Below are 19,790 nucleotides of genomic sequence, written 5' to 3'. Positions count from 1 at the left end.
GTGTTTTGGTGTGGGTATCTTTGGGCTTATTCTGTTTGGTATTGTTATAGCTTTTTGAATCTGTAGGTGTTGTATTTGCCAAATTTGGGGGTTTTCACCTATTATTTCTTCATGTACTTTTAAAGCCCTATTTTCCTTTTCCTCTGTTTCTGGGACTCTGAAGACACAATTGTTAGATATTTGGTTATAATCCCACAGATACCTGATGCTCTGTTTTTTTTTGTTTTGTTTTGTTTTTTCCTTTTTTCAGTCTTTTTTTTTTTTTTTCTCTTTTGTTTAGATGAGTAATTTAGTTGTTCCTTCAGTTCACTGATTCTTTTCTCTCTTCCACCTGGTCTTGAGCCCATCCATTGAATTTTTTTTTTTTTTTTTTTTTTTTTTTTTTTTTTTTTTTTTTTGGAGACAAAGTCTGCTCAGTCTCCCTGGCTGGAGTACACTGGCATGATCTCGGCTCACTGCAACCTCTGCCTCTTGGGTTCAAGTGATTCTCGTGTCTCAGCCTCCCAAGTAGCTGGGATTACATGCATGTGCCACCATGCCCAGCTAATTTTTGTATTTTTAGTAGAGATGGGGTTTTACCATGTTGGCCAGGCTGGTCTTGAACTCCTGACTTCAGGTGATCCACCCACCAAAGTACTGTGATTACAGTTGTGAACCACCTCACCCAGCTGATTTTTTAAAAAATGCTTTTACTGTGGTAAAGATGTATTTAATGAAATTTACCATCTTAACAATTATTAAGTGGACAGTTCAATACTGTTAACTATATTCACATTGCTGTGAAACACATATCCAGAAGTTTTTCATCTTGCAAATCTGAAACTCTTTACCTATTGAACAACTCCATTTTCCTTGCTCCTCCCAGCCCCTGGTAGCCACCAGTCTACTTTCTATTTCTCTGAATTTGACTACTGTGGATACCTTATGAATGTGGAATACACAGTATTTATCTTTTTGGCATTGCCTTATTTTAATTCATAATATCCTCAAGTTTCATCCATGTTGTAGCATGTGACAAGATTCCTTCCTTTCTAAGGCTATATAATATTCTTTTGTATGGATATACAGCATACTGTTTGTCCATTCATCCATTGGACATTTGAGTTGCTTCCACCTCTTGACTATTGTGAATAGTGATGCTATGAGACCCTGCTTTTAGTTCTTTTGAGTATGTATGTAGAAGTGGGATTGTTGGATCATATGGTAGTTCTGTGTTAAATTTTTTGAGGAACCTCCATAGTGTTTTCTATAGCAGTTGCACCATTTTACAATCCCACCATTAGTGCACAAGTGTTCTAATTTCTCCACATCCTCTTCAATACTTGTTCTCTGTTTATCTTTATAGTAGCCATCTCAGTAGATATGAGGGGAGAATGCATTTCTCTAATGACTAGTGATGTTGAGCATCTTTGTTGGCTATTTGTGTATTATCTTTGGAGAAATTTCTATTCAAACTTTTTGTCATTTTTAAATCAGTTATTTGTTTTTCATTGTTTGGTTGCAGGAGTTCTTTATGTCTTCTGGATTTTAACCTTTTTTCGGGCATATGGTTTGGAAACTTTTTTTCCCATTCCATAGGTTGCTTTTTCACTCTGTTGATTGTGTCCTTTGATGAACAAAAGGTTTTAAGTTTGATGTAGTTCCATCTGTCTGTTTTTGCTCTTGTTACCTGTGCTTTTGGTGTCATATCCAAGAAAGATTGTCAAATCCAATGTCATGAAGCTTTTCCTCAATGTTTTCTTCTAGCAGTTTTGTGATTTTATACTTTTAGGTCTTACATTTAGGTCTTTATCCATGTTGAGTTAATTTTTGTATATGGTGTAAAGGGTCCAGTTTTATTCTTTTGCATGTGAGTGTCCAGTTTTCCCACACCATTTGTTGAATAAACTATCTTTCTCCATTGAACAGCTTTGATACCATTGTCAAAGATTGTTTAACCATGTATGTGAAGGTTTATTTCTGGACTTGATATTATATTCCATTGGTCTGTTTATCTGTCTTCATGCCAGTACCACATTGTTTTGGTTACCATAGTTCTGTAATATGTTTTGAAATCAGGAAGTTTAAGTCCTCTAACTTGTTCTTTTTCTAAATTGTTTTGGTGATTTGGAGTCCTTTGAGATTACATTTGAATTTTATAATGCATTTTTCTATTTCTGCTAAAAAATGCCATTGGGATTTTGATAAAGATTATGTTTATGGATCATTTTTGGTACTATGGACATTTTAACAACAGTAGGTATAACAATGTTAAAGCCCTTGGTCAACCATGAACATGGAATGCCTTTCCATTTATTTGTAGCTCTTATTTCAGCAATATTTTGTATTTTGGGGGCAGCATTGGAAGTCTGGACTCCAATATTTGTCTTTATAGTTTCCCTCTTTTCTGATTCTTTGGCTAAAGAGAACAAACTTTTCTAGGGGCTTGTTTTGATATGTGTCATTGACATTACTGGGTTTCTGGCTTTTCACCTCCAAATCTGATGACATCATATATCGGATATATGAGACCTATAAAATGAAAACTCCTAGAGAACTCACTGCTGTGTCATTTTTGGGGCGCCCCCAGGTTTTAAGCCAGTACATCATCTTTTCACTTTTCAGAGTCTGTTTATATTTATTTTATGTGTAATGTTGAGGGATTTTAGATATACTTAGTGTGTATAATAGGGAAAAGTATGTCTACTCCATTTTCTTGGAAGCAGAAGTTTCCTAACATGCTTTTAAAACAGTGGTTAAATAACATAATGTTGAAAGTATTTGCATTGTGCAAGGCCTGAGTGCTCAATAGAGGGTGATAATTGCCTTTTATTATCTTTATCTTTCTCCTATTTGAAGTATCAGTCACCTTTGCTATAGAGGTAGCTCCAGCTTAAGTTTACCTTGCTTTAGATAAATTGCATTATCACTGATACATACATTTGCATCTTCATACCCTTTATTGCAGTTCCATCAAGATGTGGATTCCAGAAACAGCATTGTCTTTTCAGTATTTTTCTTTTTCCAGGCAATTTTGACGATGCATTTTTGTAATAAAATTGGAATTACTAATTCTGGTTTTGTTGAAAACCTGTTAGCCATTTCAGCCAGAAGAAGATCCTGGAGGAAACAATAAATTTTCTTCATAAGCTATTCAGTCCAGCGAAATACTGAATTAAGTGCAGGAAATCAGTACACTTTTTGTTTGATAAGAAGTGTTCCTCTGAAAAACCATTCTTAGATTATTATAAATATTATTGGCTGGATGCAGTGGCTCATGTTAGTAATCCCAGCACTTTGGGAGGCCAAGGCAGGAGGATTGCTTGAGCTCAGGAGTTTGACACAAGCCTAGGTAACATGGTGAAACCCCGTCTCTATAAAAAATAAAAAAATAACAATTTAACTGGCTGTAGTGGTAAGTGCCTATGGTCCCAGCTAATTGGGAGGCTAAAGTGGCAGGATCTCATAAGTTCAGGAGATTGAGGCTGCAGTGAGCCATGATTGCACATCTGTATTCCAGCCTGGATGACAGAGCAAGACCCTGTCTCAAAAAAAACAATACACACACACACACACACACACACACACACACACACACACACACAAATATTGAACCCCCATTGCCAGTCTTCCTGGGAATTTTGTTCTATATCTGTCTGTAAGTTTAAAGTATGTACTGTAGTTCATCCTTTAACTTCAGAGTTAATTTGAAATTTATTTAAAAACTATGTTTGGAAATTTACATAATCATGATGACTGCATGTAAACTGTTAGTAATATGTTATAGAGTTTCCTTGGGTTTTCTGTTAGAATAATAACTTTGTGTCAGATAGCTATTTGAGAAATTTAGAAGAAATTTAGAAGATATTTAAGCTATGGAACATAAGCTATGGAGCATGTCCCTCAGAATCCCTTTATTCTCATTTGATAAACAGTAGAATCCGAACAAGGAAGAACCTTATTTTCTCTGCCTTTGCTAGTTGGTGGAGGAAAACTTGTTGTTTGAAACAAGAAGGACTTGATCTTTCTATCCTATACTTTTTTCATCATCCTCAAAGAGGGCTTATTTCAATGGATAGACCATTCATAGTTTTGACAGCTCAAATAAAAACCCTGAAGGATGAGCAACCACTGAAAAGTTCCAAGGGCTTTATTTCCAATGGAAGGATTTCAATTACAGTCATTTTTTCAAGTTAGTGCAAGGAGGTAAATGGAATCACAGTTTCAAATGTTAAATTTGAAGACTATACTATTACCAGTGTTCCTTGGAAATAAAAGATGCAGCCAATCTAAATCAAAGACGTGATTCCAGATTACCTCATAAGAATATAAGGAAGACTACAGGCAGCAATTGGGCCACTTGTATGGAAGAGTATACAGTGCATCAGATGTGACTTTCATTAAGCCATGTTACCCTTGTTTGCCATTGAGGGCAGGAGGCATCCTTTCAACAGGCTGTAATAGCTTCTTGTTGAGAGGCTGCCTGCTATACAGTTGCACCAGCAGAGAGAGAAAAGAGGGATACAGATTCACATATTGGCCTTGTTTTTTAAATGCTATTTTTGTCATTTTTGGAGTTGGTTTCCAGTGCTTAGAATAGCTGTAAGTATATAGTAGTTATTTGTTGTATGTTTTTGTATGAATAAGTAAGAGAAGGAATTAATGAATTAGGCTTTATAAACTGGAAGTTTTTGTTGCACACACATTAAGCTTAGGTTCTATCCCTTCTCTTCTCCACATGGTACCACCAGACTTTTCCCCACCTCACCCCCTCATCAACCATTTTTTATTTTTTCTTTTGCTTGTTTGTTTGTTTGAGATGGAGTCTCACTCTGTCGCTCAGGCTGGAATGCAGTGATGCCACTGGGTTCCAGTGATTCTCCTCCCTCAGCCTCCTGAGCAGCTGGGATTACAGGCACCTGCCACCATGCCCAGCTAATTACATCAGCCTTTTAAAACTTAGTTTTCTCTCTAGAATTTGATTGTGTGCACTTAGAGTAAGTGGGAGGATCTCAAGACAGTATAGAAAGAGTTGGACATCTAGTTCTGTTTTGCAGAGGGAGTGTAGAGAAACTTCCTTGAAGTTATATAATTGATTTTTGGAACCTCATTTGTAGGATAGTTGCATGGAGAAAGCCATTCAAATTGCATTCATTGTACTTCTTAGGCCAAGGTAGATCTGGTTACGTACATACTTGTTATTTGGTAGAATACTGCTTATCTTGACATTATCTATTCCATACTACATTTACCAACTGCAAACAGTTAGTTAAAGCTTGAAACTGTTAAAAAAAAAAAAAAAAGTGTATGTTTACATTTTATGTATTGTAAGTCAAATGATTACACATCCTCTCACCAGTCCTTTCATGTAGAGCAGCGGTTTGCATCTTTGGCTATACATTGGAACTACCTTGAGAATTAAAAAAGTTATTGATGTCCAAGTGAGTGTCAACCCTGGAGATTCTGATTCAGTTGGCCTGGGATGAAGCCTTGGTGTCAATTTTTTTGGAAAGATCCCTAGGAGTTTACAGTGTGCAGTGAAGGCTGGTTTTAGAATGGTTACATGGATTTGTGTTCCAATTTTCCTTTCTTGCATAAATCACATCCATAATTCATTGACCACAATTGTCTATGAGGCTTATTAAAAATGGTACAACTTAGACATATGTGAATAATTGGAATGCAGAATCGTTTTAAATTCCCATTCCCGGTCTTTCTAGAGTCAGTTTGTATTTAATTCAACAACTGTTTTTTAAGAGGCCCAACTTTATTAAATGTTATTTTGTCCAGCTTAATTTCTCTAGAAACAAAATCTCACTTTCATTTTGTACTTATCACTGGTTTACATGTGGTAAATAAAATTAGCAGAAACAGGTTTGTGGACAGTCCACTATGGTACACTGGTGTCTTATAGAGACAAGTATTCATTGGCTATGAATTGTTCAGTAAGTTTTACAAAGGAAATGAAGATCATCAGTTAATCTAGATGGTCAGTTTGGTGCGAGTCAGTTAAAAGAGCATTATTGTAAAAGATTTGTGGTTTGCCTGATTTTAGATCAATTAACATTCACCCACGAGAAAGCAGGATGTATATCATTTTTATTTTATAAGTGAATATGTAACTGTACTTTTTTCTTATTTTGTATTTAAATTTTTATTCAGAATTTCAGATTATTTAATTTCTAATGTTAATACCTAGTATACATGGATATAATCAATATGATCACTGTTATCTCTAGAGTGAGGACAGTTTCTTGCCAACAATTTTTATATCCCATTATAACCATCTAGATGAGTTCATTATGGGCTTTCAGTACACACTATCAGTGCTTAAGAGTCTTGAGTTCATTTTGGTCTTTGACTATCACATGTCTTGAAATACACATCACATTAGATTTGTAAATAAATTGTAGAAAAATCTTAAGACTGAAATTTAGATATTAACCAAGATTATTTCCTCTTAAGATATGCTAACAGGCATCAGAGCATTAGTGGGTCACTGAAGAGTGAAGATGAGTCAGACCCATCAAAATACATATACTTGTTCTACCACTTGATATGTACACACTTCGAGTTGGTAATTTATTCTCAGTTGTTTGTGGCATTTGCATTTGTACTCACCTTCTCTTACTTTCACATGGGTAGCTAATCATGAGTTTTCATCTGTTTTTGCTGAACTTTACCTACTGTCTTATTAATCTTGTTTATATCAGTGTGAGTTTCTTAAGGACAAGGACTCTAGTCTTGCTCTGGTATAGTGCCTACAACACAGAAAGCAATTTTCGGAATATACTGTCCGAATTAAATTTATTAAATCAGTCAACAAATAGGAACCTTTTGAGAAATGGTCCTGAAAACATTTTTGTTTGCTTTTTTTTTCCTAGAGAGGAAATAAACGGGTTTATAAGCAGCTGAGTGCAAGTATCATGGTCTGTGCCTTTTCTTCTTGACTGCTCTGCTAGATTCCCTTTCAGAAAGCTGAGTAGCTCAGCACAGTGAATACTAAAGGGAATGCATTCCTTCCCTCTCAGGGGACTGAAGCAGTGTTTAACACCACTGTAAAATCCTCAGCTGTGGCTTTCTCTAGCGTAGAATTTGTCTAAGAAAGATGAAAAGAACAAGGAAGGCATTGTGTGCTGTTTCTTTTCTTCACCCCTCCTGCTACAGGCTATCCCGGGGGTGGCGGGAGGGGGGTGGAACGTGGAGTATTTTCCTTGGACCTCCAGAGTATGCATGTTATGTATGTGTGAGTCTTAGAGAAAAATAAAGGCAAATGCAAGGCATGCCTGCTAGTGGGAGTCATCACCCATGGGTGAAATGAAGAAAATTACAGGAGTGCATTTGCGTTTATACAGCCACTTTTTCCATTGAATGACCCAAACAAGTTGCCAGTGACAAAGCATTGGTCCTACCTATGATAAAACAGTGGCCTGGCCGTTTGCTTAATTGGTGGAGAACTCAGGTGTGTTACTCTTGACAGAGGTGAAAGCCTTCATAGAGAATTAGGGGGGATATAATCTGAGCACTGTACTCAGGATCTTTCTTGGTATATTGCTTCATTACAGTGACTGCTGTTCAGCAAGAAATAAAGGATGACTTTTAAATATTTGGCCAGATTTTGTAGTGGCAAGGACAGAGATTTAGAGCTGAAGAGCCATTTAGTTCAACCCCATCAATCTGCAGATGTGAACAGTAAGCCCAGAATCACACTCAGTGTTAGTGGCCAGAAGGGAGACCTTGGCTATGAACATTTACTCTACTGGAAACTAATGACGTGACCAGATTTGAACCTTTTCTTCCATTCTGTACTAAGTTCTCTTTTCTTTGTTAGGAAAAGCCTATTATAAACAGAACATTGACATGAATTTTAATTTTTGCATCTTTTCTTACAACATTTGCCCTTATTGCATTTTATAACTAATTGTATATACTTTTATGTTTTCCTTTTTGTACTCATCATTCTAATGTTTCTATGTAGCATTTCTCACAATCCGTGTGGGGTTTTATTATAATTTGCTAAATTATTCCCTTGTTTAGGGGCATTTACATAAACTTTTTTTTTTGCCATAAAAGAGAAAGCCACAGCAAACAATGTATATATGTAGCTCTTTATTCTCTCAAGTTATTGTTTTTGTTCTCATCATCTGAGTTACTGGGGGTGACTTCATTACAACAGTGGAAAACACACTGTAACTTTCCAGCATCAGAAGGCGTGGCTTTGTACTCTGTGTGTGTGTGTGTGTGTGTAAGTTTATGTGGGTATGAATGTGCAGGACAGAAAAAAAGTGCTATTCTTTGTAGATCAAACAATCGATGAGTTGTAATGTAGGATTATGTGTTGCCTGTCAAATTGCCATTTCTACTGAGAAAGATAAAGGTATTTTTATTAGTGTAGGTGATTAGCTTTATTAATGTTGGACAAAATCAATGTTATGAAAATGAAATCTATAGTTTTGGCATAAAATAAAATTTAATAGGTAGGTGGCCCATTCATACATTTATGTGAATTAATTTTTGAAAAGATACATGCATGAAAATGTACTATCTATATTAAATGTATATTCAAAGACATTCTTCCTCTAGGGTTCTAGTTATAAACCTTATGAAATACTATGATTCACATATACAACTTATAAAATACTGTGATTTATCAGACAGCTCTAGTTTCATTTTATTCACTCTGATTTAAGTTATCACTCTTTTTTATGCAGGAACATGTGGTAACAAGTTATATGGTAAGAAATTTAAATTTAAAGATTTTGACCTAACGTTGATTCAGATTGTATTATTTTATCATATTTTATTTTCAAAGAGCTGTCAGTTGAAAAGGGAAACTTCATGTTTAGAAATTTGAGTTCTAAAATGTTTGTGAAAAATTTGATAGATTCTTTAGTAAATGTTTATCTCCAACAAAAATTTTCCTGGTGGAGGAGTTATTAGGACCAGTGAGCGTGCATTTTTTGTTTTTACCCTCTTGATTATATTATCATATTACCTTCAAGAAATGTTTGTTTCACATTGCTTATCTTTGTTTATCAGTGAGGTCAGACACTTTCCCTACGCTGAGGACGGTATCCATTGCCTCTGAGGTGGATAGTCTCTAGAAATCCTTTCCCTATCCTGGGGCAGTTTGCCTGAAACTACCATAGTTGGTAGCAAATTCCCTTCCACTCCTCTTCCTGCCTGTTAACACTTTCTGGAAACCCAGGTCCCCATGTGTTTAGCACTCTCTGTAATCATCTGTGGGCCTCTGCAGATGAGCAATCTGGGAGCTGTGGATGAGGGGCTGGGCAACCTCTGTCATGCGCCATTGCTGTGAGATCTTTTCTTCACCAAAATCTGGGGGTGATTTAGAATAATGGTTACTTAGTGACACAAGGTTTTGGAAGGGTTTTTGTTGACATTTTTAAGAAGAAAAGAAACTGATGATGAATTAAAATAAAGCTGTTCTTCTTTCAGCCATGTCTCTGAAACCATTGAGAAGGTTTCCAGGTACATTTTGAACAGTAGAGAAGATGTGGGCTGGGCGTTCCTCTAATCCCAGTGCTGTGGGAGCCTGAGGCAGGAGGATCACTTGAACCCAGGAGGTCCAGGCCGCAGTGAGCTATGGTCATGCCACTGCACTCTAGCCTGAGCAACAGAGGAAGACTGTCTAAAATAAAAAAGAAAGAAAAGAAAAGAAGACGTGCCCTGTTTTTCTGTTGTTGAACCTTATTTATTTTCCTTGCAGTCAGCAGCTCTGTGGTTCCGTCACTTGGCTGCCTTCACAGTGCCTCTCATTAGCTTTGGAAATAGAAGTGGTGGTACAAACAATGAGGCGGAGTCTCAGGATACATTGTGGTGATAGTCTTTTCATTCTCTATATATCAGCCAATACGGTCTTTTCAAATCACAGGTTACATTATAGCATTCTCCTTAAGATCCTCTAGGGCTTCTTATTACACTAAGAATAAAATCCAAACACTTGGTCATGGCCTTTGAAGCCCTGTGTGGCTCCCTGCCCACTTACGTTCCCACTGTCCATCTAGGTCCTCAGGATCCCCTTATCAAACTTTCTTCAGTTGCTCTACCACACATCCCCGTGTGGTGGGTTCCATTCCATACTGTAGCTCTTAACTCAAACATTACCTCCTCAGTGTGTTCTTATCTCACCAACCATCTAAGTTTCACCCCTTTACTTTTTGTTTTGTTTTGTTTTGTTTTGTTTTTTGAGACAGGGTCTTGCTCTGTGGCCCAGGCTGAAGTACGATGCAGAACATGATTCACTGCAGCCTCGAGCTGCTCCTCGGTTCAAGTGATCCTCCAGCCTCGGCTTCCCGAGTAGCTAGGACTACAGGCACGTGCCACCATGCCTAGCTAATTCTTTAAAAAAGTGTTTTTGTACAGCCAGGGTCTTACTATGTTGCCCAGGCTGGTCGTGAACTTCTGGGCTTAAGCGATCCTCCTGCCTCGACTTCTCAAAATGCTAGGATTTTAGGCATGAGCCACTGTGCCCAGCCCCTTTACTTATTTCTTACTCTGTTACTGTTTCCTCTCTATCTTCTTAATACCACTTACAACCATCTGAAATTACCCCTTTGTAAATGTATTTGCTTATTTATTATTATTTTCTTCTGCCTTCTTTCATTGAATGAAAGTAAGTTCCATGAGAGCAGGACCTTAGGGATGTTATCAACTGTTACATCCCCAGCACCTAGTACTATGCCTAGCAGAGAGTAAGAACATTAATATTTGTTGAATGAATGCTTGAATGGACAAAACAAGCCCCTATATGGCAGGAGCTGTGCTAGCAATAAAAAATGTACATAAGTTGAATTCAGTCTCTGCAAACAATGTTTTCCATAATCTGGAATTGTTATTTGGAATTCTTTACAGAAATCCATATCCAGGCTCACTTGGAAAAATAATCTGGCTGATTGTAATTTTTCTCGTTATGGTTGTTCTTGGCAGTAAAGTCAGTTTCTAGGTGAGAATGTTACTGCTTTTGGCCAAAGGCCACTGTAAACTTTCCAATATTCCTGAGGGTCTTCAGGCCTCACTCCTTGAATAAGACAGTGCTCCTTGCTTGAAGAACTAAATTTTCTGAGAGTGGAAGGGAGCAATAGATAGTGTACAGATCAGCATTACCAGTTTATTGTTTTCTGGACAGTTATCCACATTTGCTTAAGGACTTAATTATTACCAAATCAAATAATGTTCCCCTCACTTTTTAGTCTAGTATATGCTGTATGCTACCCTGTCTGTGATTCTGATTTCAAAGTGAGAAACAAATTAACAAGCAGTTATTTGGTGAATTTTAGATGCAGTGGTGACTCTTGCCCAATCTTCCTTAAAAATTATTTTATATTTAATGAGTTATATCTTGGAGTTCCACAAATAGTAGGTTCGATATTTAGGATTAGGTGCATAATACCTGGAGTTAAGCTTTGCAAAGCTGGAATTTAGACTGTGTGTCTTGGCCAGAGGCTGGAAGCACAAGGACAATGTTGAGATGAAAAGATTGAGAATTTAAAATCTGTAAGAATTTAAAGCCATTTTACATCACATCATAATTTCTCTTCGCTGGATTAAGACATTTCATAGCTATTTATAAAGGAGTGATTTGCTACTGTAATTTAATGCACTTGACAATCATAGGACATTGGATCCGTAGTTAGGTCAAACTAGGTTAGAGGCAAAATTGGTTGGAGGACTTTTGTAGATTAAAGTCACGTGACAATGAAATGCAGAGTTTGAGCTTCGATTGAATCCTGGTTTGAAGGAAATGCTGTGAAGGTCATTTGGGAACAACTGCGGAGATCTGAAAGTTGGACTGCATTAGATAATATTGAATAAATAATAACCACTTGAGTGTGTTAATGATATTATAGTTATGGAGGAAAATATGTTCCCTTTCCTATTCTTTTTCCTTTCTGATAGAGTCTTGCTATATTTCCCAGGCTTTTATAGAGCAGTGGTGTCATGATAGCTTACTGCATCCTTGAACTCCTGGGCTCAAGGGTCCTTCTGCTTCAGTGTCCCTGTAGCCAGGACTACAGGTGTGTGCCACTATGCCCTGCTAATTTTTTAAAAATATTTTTATAAAGACCAGGTCTTGTGATGTTGCCCAGGCCTGTCTCAAATTTCTGTTCTTAAGTGATACCCCTGCCTTGGCTTCCCAAAAAGTGCTAAGATTACAGGCATGAGCCACCATGTCTGAACTTTAAAAACATTGGTTTCCAATACGTCATGATGTTGAGGTATCCTTGTTTTCAGTCTCATGATAAAGTAAGGGGTGGAGTGAAAGGGGTAAGGTATCATCATGTCTGCAACTGTTTTCAAGTTGTTCATCAAAATATACGTGTGTGTGTGTGTGTGTGTGTGTGTGTGTGTGTGTGTGGAGAAGGAGGGAGAGAGAAGTGGGAGAGAGGTAAAGAGATGGAGGGTGGTAGATGCTGGTAATAAAATGTTAATTAGGAATTTTGTCAGAAGATATTACAAGTAGTGAATCTAAGTAAAGGGTATTGGACATGCGTTACCCTCTTCAACTTCTCTGTGGGTTTGAATTTTTGCAAAAATATTGGGAGAAAATATAACAGAGGAGCTAAGTTTGGAAAAACAGTGGTACTTATAAGTGATTTTTCATCATTTCCGAACTCGATGAAAGACTACTTGCTATTTGTAAATTAAGTCTAGGATCCATCTTTGTTTGAATAGTTTTTAATTGGTGCATTGAGGTTTCATCAATGGAAGGTACCTTTAAAATGATTCTGTGTGGTTAAATTATATTCTTCAGTAGGTACAAAATCAATATTAGGAAGGTAAAGTAGAAGGAGCAGCCTATAATTTCAAGCATCTACTGAAATATCGGCCAGAGAAGTATTTTGCGGTCAATTTGTTTTGTGTGTGCCCAGAGGGAAGGGAAGTATGCTTACCAGTTTTGTTTGTTGTTACCCTCTGTATAGAATTTTGACTGTTTGATTGGTTTTAAAATATCCAGTTCATTTTCATATTGTTCTGGATGAATTCACTTTCATATTGTATCAGGTGATGCCATTTCAAACTTGAAAGGTAAAAGTAGTCACTGTTCTTCAAACCAAAATGACTACTAAGAGGTGTGCGTGTGTGTTTGTGTGTGTGTATGTCAGGGGAGGTGGAGTGAAAATGTGGATATGAATGAAAATATGATTGTAACTTTGATCATACAGATAATACAATACAGCCTTTACTAAAGCTGGCTTTACATAGTTTCTGGTTTCAGAGATGTGGTAAGTGCCTCTTGAAAGGTTGATATATTACTTTTAATGACGTAAAGAATGATATTTGCCTTTTTTAGAGTCTCTTTTGTTCACTCAGAGATTTAAATGTATCATCCAGCAGTTTTCTCTTTGTGCCCGTGTTCTCCCATGAGACACTTAGAATATCTAAAAAAATGAGTTTGGTATTGTTCTAGCCTTCCCTTTGTTTTTAAGGGGGACTGTGAGTCTTTCAAGAGTGTGTGTGTCAGCTAAGATTGTATAGCTGGCTGGTGCAGGAACTGGAATTTAATGTTGTTTTTTTCTGGCCTCTCAGTACATCACATTGTCACTTAAGTGAGATGACAAGCATCTCAGGTGCTCTTACATATATCTGCAGGCATGGATAACATTTAATGCCAGCTCTCATAATTATGCATCACTTGTTGAATTATTTATTGTATATGCCCTACTATAAATTGTAAACTCCTCAAGGGCAGGATTTTTGTCTGTTTTGTGCATTGCTGTTTTCCTGGTATGTAGAACTCTGTCTGGAAGGTGATAGGCACTCACCAAATATTTATTGAATGAATGAGTGAATCAAAATAGAATGAAATAGGAATAGATTAATGGCTGCTCACTTTGCAGGATTTCAGGGAAATAATTGGTCGGCTATGACAATACATCCTTCTCTAACTAGCTGATCTAAACTGAAAAATTAGACGCTGGCTTCTTGTTTAATTTCCAGTACTCCTGGGAGTGATGATACATTAAGCTCACTTAGGTCAGTGATTTGACAACTTAGTGTGAATGATTTCAACAGCCCCTTTCCTAGGAGCACTTTTTGTTGGGGGCAGGGAGGACGGGTGGAGTGCTACTAAGTTGAAGAAAGTACAGATAGAAAGGGGCAGGAAAAGAGAAAGACAAGGAGATGCAAAGACAAACTTTGAGCATATCATGATTTTGAGCAGGACAACTTTGCTGATATGTGGGTTAAGAAATACTTTGGAATAAATGGCATGGTCTGATCGGTCAAACTTGTTCATGGTCCTGTGGTCCCAAGAATTTGTACCATGTAATTTGTAACTCAAGATAGTCAAGACTTGAATTTGGTAACTCTTTTAATTCTCAGTATTGTGTGTGGATGCTCATGTACAGTTTCAGGAGAGTAAGCTGTTGCTCCCGTCTTATATGTGTCTTCTTATATCATTAGTTATTACTGTTTGTCAGTTATTCCTGGGTAATACTATTAAGAAAATGCTGGCACTTCAAGGGGTTTGAGGAAATGTTGAGGATCAGATTTATTTAATATGTGCAGAATTCTAGATTAGGTAGAAAGTTGTTGAAATCATAGATCTAAAGTGAAAAATTGAGCTTTTTAGAACACCTGTTAGAGATCAGCCAATTTCTAGTGTAGTGTCTGACACATAATAGTTATGTAATAAATATTGGGTGTGTGGGATGAGTAGGAAGGAGAGAGAAGGAAGAATTTTGTGAGCAGCTACTCATTGAAGTTGTGAATGCAGCCAAGCTGATGGTTCCACAGATTGTTTTTCTCTATGTTGAGGCTTTAAATGGTATCCTTAATAGTTACTGCTACCTCTCAGATGAATGCAACTGGACATCAAGTAGACTAGGGGAAGAAGAGTACATCTGTTTTCCCTAGAGAACAGGGGCTCCCCGCCCCAGGCCATGGAACTGGTACCTGTCCATAGCCCATTGGGAATTGGGTCACAGAGCAGGAGGTGAGCAGCAGGCTAGCGAACATTAAGGCCTGAGCTCCTGTCAGATCAGCGGCGGCATTAGACTCTCATAGGAGTGCTAAGTCTATTGCAAACTGTTGCATTTGAGGGATCTAGGTTGCGTGATTCCATGAGAATCTAATGCCTGATGCTCTGAGGTCTAACAGGTTCATCCCAAAACCATCACCCTCCCATCCCCAGGTCTGTGGAAAAATTGTGTTCCATGAAACTGGTGCCTGGTGCCAAAATGGTTGGCGACCGCTGACATACAAGAAGAGTAATTGAAAAAACAGAAATAGCAATACCAAGTTGCAGTCTGAATTTGTGCATGCTATTTCACCTCCCTGTGCCTCAATTTCCTTATCTGTAAAATAGGGTTACTAATTTATATTTCGTTGGGTTTTGGGGGTAGGAGTAAATGAGGAAATTGGTAAAAAGGAGTTTAGATACAGCAGTGCCTGGATCATCCTAAGTATCTACTGGAATGTTAGCTCTTAAAGCTGGTGGTCATATTCATATAGGTTGAGTATCCCTTATCTGAAGTGCTTGGGACAGAAGTGTTTTGGATTTGGGATAATTTTGGATTTTGGAATATCTGCATTATACTTACAAGTTGAGCATCCCAAATCTGAAATGCTGCAGTGAGCATTTCTTTGGAGTGTCATGTTGGTGTTCAAAACGGTTTGGATTTTGGAGCATTTTGGATTTTGAATTTTCAGATTTGCGTTCCTCAACCTCTATGGTTTAAGGCTGAGAGAATAGATCTAATCAGCAGTCAGTAGAGCAAATACTGTGTAGAGGAAAGAGGAGAGTTTTCTTTTAAGAAGGCTATGGGGTCTTGTGAAGAGACGAGATAGCTTGTATTTAATTCACCTGACAGTCATTAACTAGTCAAGATGAAAGAGAGTCTGGGAACTGGAGTAGAGAGCTGGAAATTCAGCTCCTTCCAGGCAGATCTGCCTTGAAATTCCAGGGAAATCAGAATGGGAACCTCTTCATTTCTTCATTTCCCTTTCCCGCATAGTAGTTTATTTTGTGCTTTTGGTAAAATGATTCAAGGTCCAGGGAGACACCCTGAGGTGATACCGTGTAGGAAAGCATTTCAGAAAGGTAAGATGGAAGACAGATCTGGGCACAGCAGTGTGAACTGGACATTTCGTTCATACTTTGGGCTTCCTAGAATTAGCTTTGATCCACAGGACTGTCCTGTCTATCCTGGTGTTCTGTCAGAATCAGGAGCAGCTCACTGTGAGAAAACCCATCTGAGGAAAACAGGAATGAGCTGATGGTCACTGTATCCCAAATTGACACACTAGTTAGGTAGCCCTTGGGCATGAACTTCCTTAAAATATTTAAGGAAAAAGACTGCTGTTAACATACTCTGAGAACAATTATATGTTGTTTACCACATGACAAGAAGAAATAAACAGACATATTTCTGGGAGCTTAGATAAGTTGAAATATGGAGGAATTAAATGCTATGTGGTATGATAATATAAATCATTTGGAAGTTGAAAGTTTTGTTAGAGCTAAGAAAGGCCTTGAAACCCATCCAATCTCAATCCTGTACCTTAAAAATTGAGAAACTGAAGCTGAAAGATGGGCAGTGATTTCCCCCAAAGTTACATTGCAAAATATAGGGCTTGTCTTAATACCTGAACACTTTCTATTCTAAGACTTTTTTTGTCTTTAAGATAACCAGATATGTATCTGAGTGTAGAACATACCTCCTCTGTACTATACCTTTGAAGTTTTTGTTTATATATGGTTTATACATACTTATGTAAGCGTTGCCCTCAAAATGGAAAAGATTCAATTAGGCAAGAATATCAGGTGTTGAAGTCGTTTTATCCCAGAGCTATGATGTCTCATGTTAGTCAGCTGGGCATATCGTCTTCATGGCCTTTTTGCTAGTGTTCCCATCTGTTGTATCATTGCTGATTGTGTCCATGTGAGATGGAAAAGGAGCATTGGACTCTTAGCCCAGGAACCACAGAGCTATTGTAAGTGACAGTTGGTGGTTCCCTGGACCACTGAGCTCATTCATGTATCTGCTAATCTGGGGATAGGAACATATGAGTTGTCATCATTGTTGTCATTCTCATCATTGTCATCATCATAACAACTATTATTATTCACGTTGTGTTATTAACCTAGCATAAAAGATGTGAGAAGCCTGAAGTATTAGTGCCAGAGAAAAGGTGAGATTAAACTCAAATCTTCTGAATCTAAAAGCCTTGTTCCTTCCAAAATAAAGATAGGCATATCCTTCTACTGGAAACTTTATAGACTGGCAAGAATAAGAATAAAAAGAGCAGATGACATAATGATTGATTGTACCATTATTGATTGTTACTGATCTGTTGCATAGTAATGGAGAGCTTGATTGCATGGGTGATCCTCCCTGTGTGCCTCCTGAGGGTATTTGGAACATCATCCGGGAAGGCCTTTTAAAGAAGACAATACTTGGAGAAGGTTTTGAATGTTTGAAAAGAAGCATGGGCCAGGTGTGGTGGCTCATGTCCGTAATCCCAGCACTTTGGGAAGCCGAGGATTATAGGAGTTTATCGATCCTCCAGTGGGAGGATCTCTTGAGGCCAGGAGTTTGAGACCAGCCTGGGCAACATAGCAAGACTTAGTCTCTACAGAAAAATGAAAACATAAGCTAGGCATGGTGGTGTGCACCTGTAGTCCCAGCTACTTAGGAGGCTGTGGCGAGAGGATCACTTGAGCCCGGGAGTTCAAGGCTGCAGTAAGCTGTGATCACACCACTGCACTCCAGCCTGGTCTCAGAAAGAGAAGAAAAGAAATGTGGTTTCACTAGAGTTATGGAATCAGGTTAAAAGACAGTATTACCTTTAATGTAAATTAGTGGCACATCTCTGCATCTTAGCCCCAACTCAGAATATTACTGGTTTAAGAGTCAGAGAACTTAGGGCTAAAAGGCGCCAAAAGCCTCTGAATTTCAGGAGCTTGGTGTTTTCAGTGGTCTGTCTCCATCTCTCAGCACTACTTCCTCTGTGGGCTTCTTGTGGTTCAGAGACAAAGACAATGACTGTTCTGCCCGCTTAGCAGTCCTGGGAGAGAGCAAGGCTTATTTTTTCTGTGTCCAGCAACAGTCTTGCAGCTTCCACTTTACAGTCCTCCTTTGGTTATGTGGCTATTCTTCACTGATTGACTGGGTATATGTATAGTCATCCCACTGTACCCTTTAGTGGGTACTGTACCCTTTAGTCACTGTACCCTTTAGTGACTCTCATGGCCCTCTCAGCACTCCCGAAACTGCTGGGACCCTGAGGCAAGTGGGGTTAATTCTTCAAAAGAGACTTCAGCTACTGTTACCGAAGATTGAATAAAAGGGCTGAGGTGGCAAAAACAATAATGGGTTTTTGAATGTATGTTATCAGGCTACGCACAGTGGCTCATAATTCCAGCACTTTGGGAGGCCAAGGTGGAAGGATTACTTGAGCCCAGGACTTTGAGACCAGCCTGGGCAACAATAGTAAGACCTTTTAAACAAAAAGTAGCCAGGTATAGTGGTGTGCACCTGTGGTATCAGCTACTTAGGAGGCTGAGGTAGGAGGATTGCTTGAGCCTGTGATGTACAGTCTACAGTGAGCCATGATCGCATTACTGCACTTTAACCTGGGCAATAGTGAATCAGTCTCTCTCTCTCTCTCTCTCTCTCTATATATATATATATATATATGTATATATATGTATATATATAATCCAAGTGTGTTTTTGTTTCTTCGTACAGATGGGGGAAGGTGATCTATTTGAAAGTCTAATGCAGAATAAAGTAGTAGTAGTTATCCCCTGGCAGAGTAAAAAGTTAAGCAAAACTTGGGACGTCAACCTACAGCAAGAGCTGTATGGAAGAGAACAGGGTGGTGTGTAGAGAGAAATCATAAAGCTGGCTGCTTTGGGCCCCAAGAAAGTCTAGCTTGTGATGGTTGTATCCATGGCCCTGTGTGGAGCTTCAGAGATAAGAAAAGAATTAAGAGATATGTACTAATAAGGCTGGGAATGGTGCACGGGCCTGTTGTCCCAGCTACTTGGGAGGCTGAGTCAGGAGGATTGCTTGAGCCCAGAAGTTTGAGGTTACGGTGAGCTATGATTGTACCATTACACCCCAGCCTGCGCAACAGAGTGAGACATTTTTTTCTGTCAGCTCAGTATATTAAATTGGTTTTCTAAGTTAAAGGTTCACAACTTCATTATCATTATTATGCAGAATTGCACTTGGTCCTTAAATCTGTCTGAATTTCTGAATAATAGTTTCTTGTCCTCAACTTGTGTGGTCTGAGGTTTTAAAACAAACTAAGGTTGTTACTGCCAATTTCTAACCACTGTTGCATTTGTAGTAATTGAATGCCAGTGGTTGGAGGTTTAGAAAAGGTTTAAGATTAACTGATTCCAAAAATGTCTGTGTTTCCATGTTGTCTGTGTGAATATGTTGGAATAGGAATAGGATATGTTTTGTTTAGACATTTTTCTTTGTTCAACGTACTCTTTGGAAAATCTAGAGAATTTCAGTGGGATTATAGTATGTAATGACTATATTCTGATAAAATCATGGAGTCTTAACATTTCGGGTAACAGATTATCTACTGTTTACTGGTATGTTGACTCATGGACAGATGTTTCTCTGTCTTCAGGTAGGCTCCCCAGGTACACTTTCTTACAGTCCCTTCTACCAGGTAGACATACAGGAATTAAAAATAAATGCCACACATGTGTGTTTCCTCTTTTTTATGCTTGTGAGAGACGTTTGAACTTTGTGGAAATTTATTAGAAAAGATCCATTGTTTGGTAGTTCTGATAGCATCAACTGGCCCTTTATCTTTCATGA

At 38.1% G+C, this 19,790-nt stretch overlaps 1 protein-coding gene across 12 annotated transcripts in view; it reads left to right on the top strand.

The window, feature by feature from the left end:
• LOC105466343 (activator of transcription and developmental regulator AUTS2) overlaps positions 1 to 19,790 on the top strand; it is a 1,205,160-nt gene that overhangs the window by 385,700 nt on the left and 799,670 nt on the right. The window lies entirely within an intron of this gene.

Source organism: Macaca nemestrina, chromosome 4 (assembly GCF_043159975.1).
Source record: "Macaca nemestrina isolate mMacNem1 chromosome 4, mMacNem.hap1, whole genome shotgun sequence".
Classification (NCBI taxonomy): domain Eukaryota; kingdom Metazoa; phylum Chordata; class Mammalia; order Primates; family Cercopithecidae; genus Macaca; species Macaca nemestrina.
Note: the sequence above shows the minus strand (reverse complement) of the source record. Positions and strands in the feature narration are given on the sequence as shown.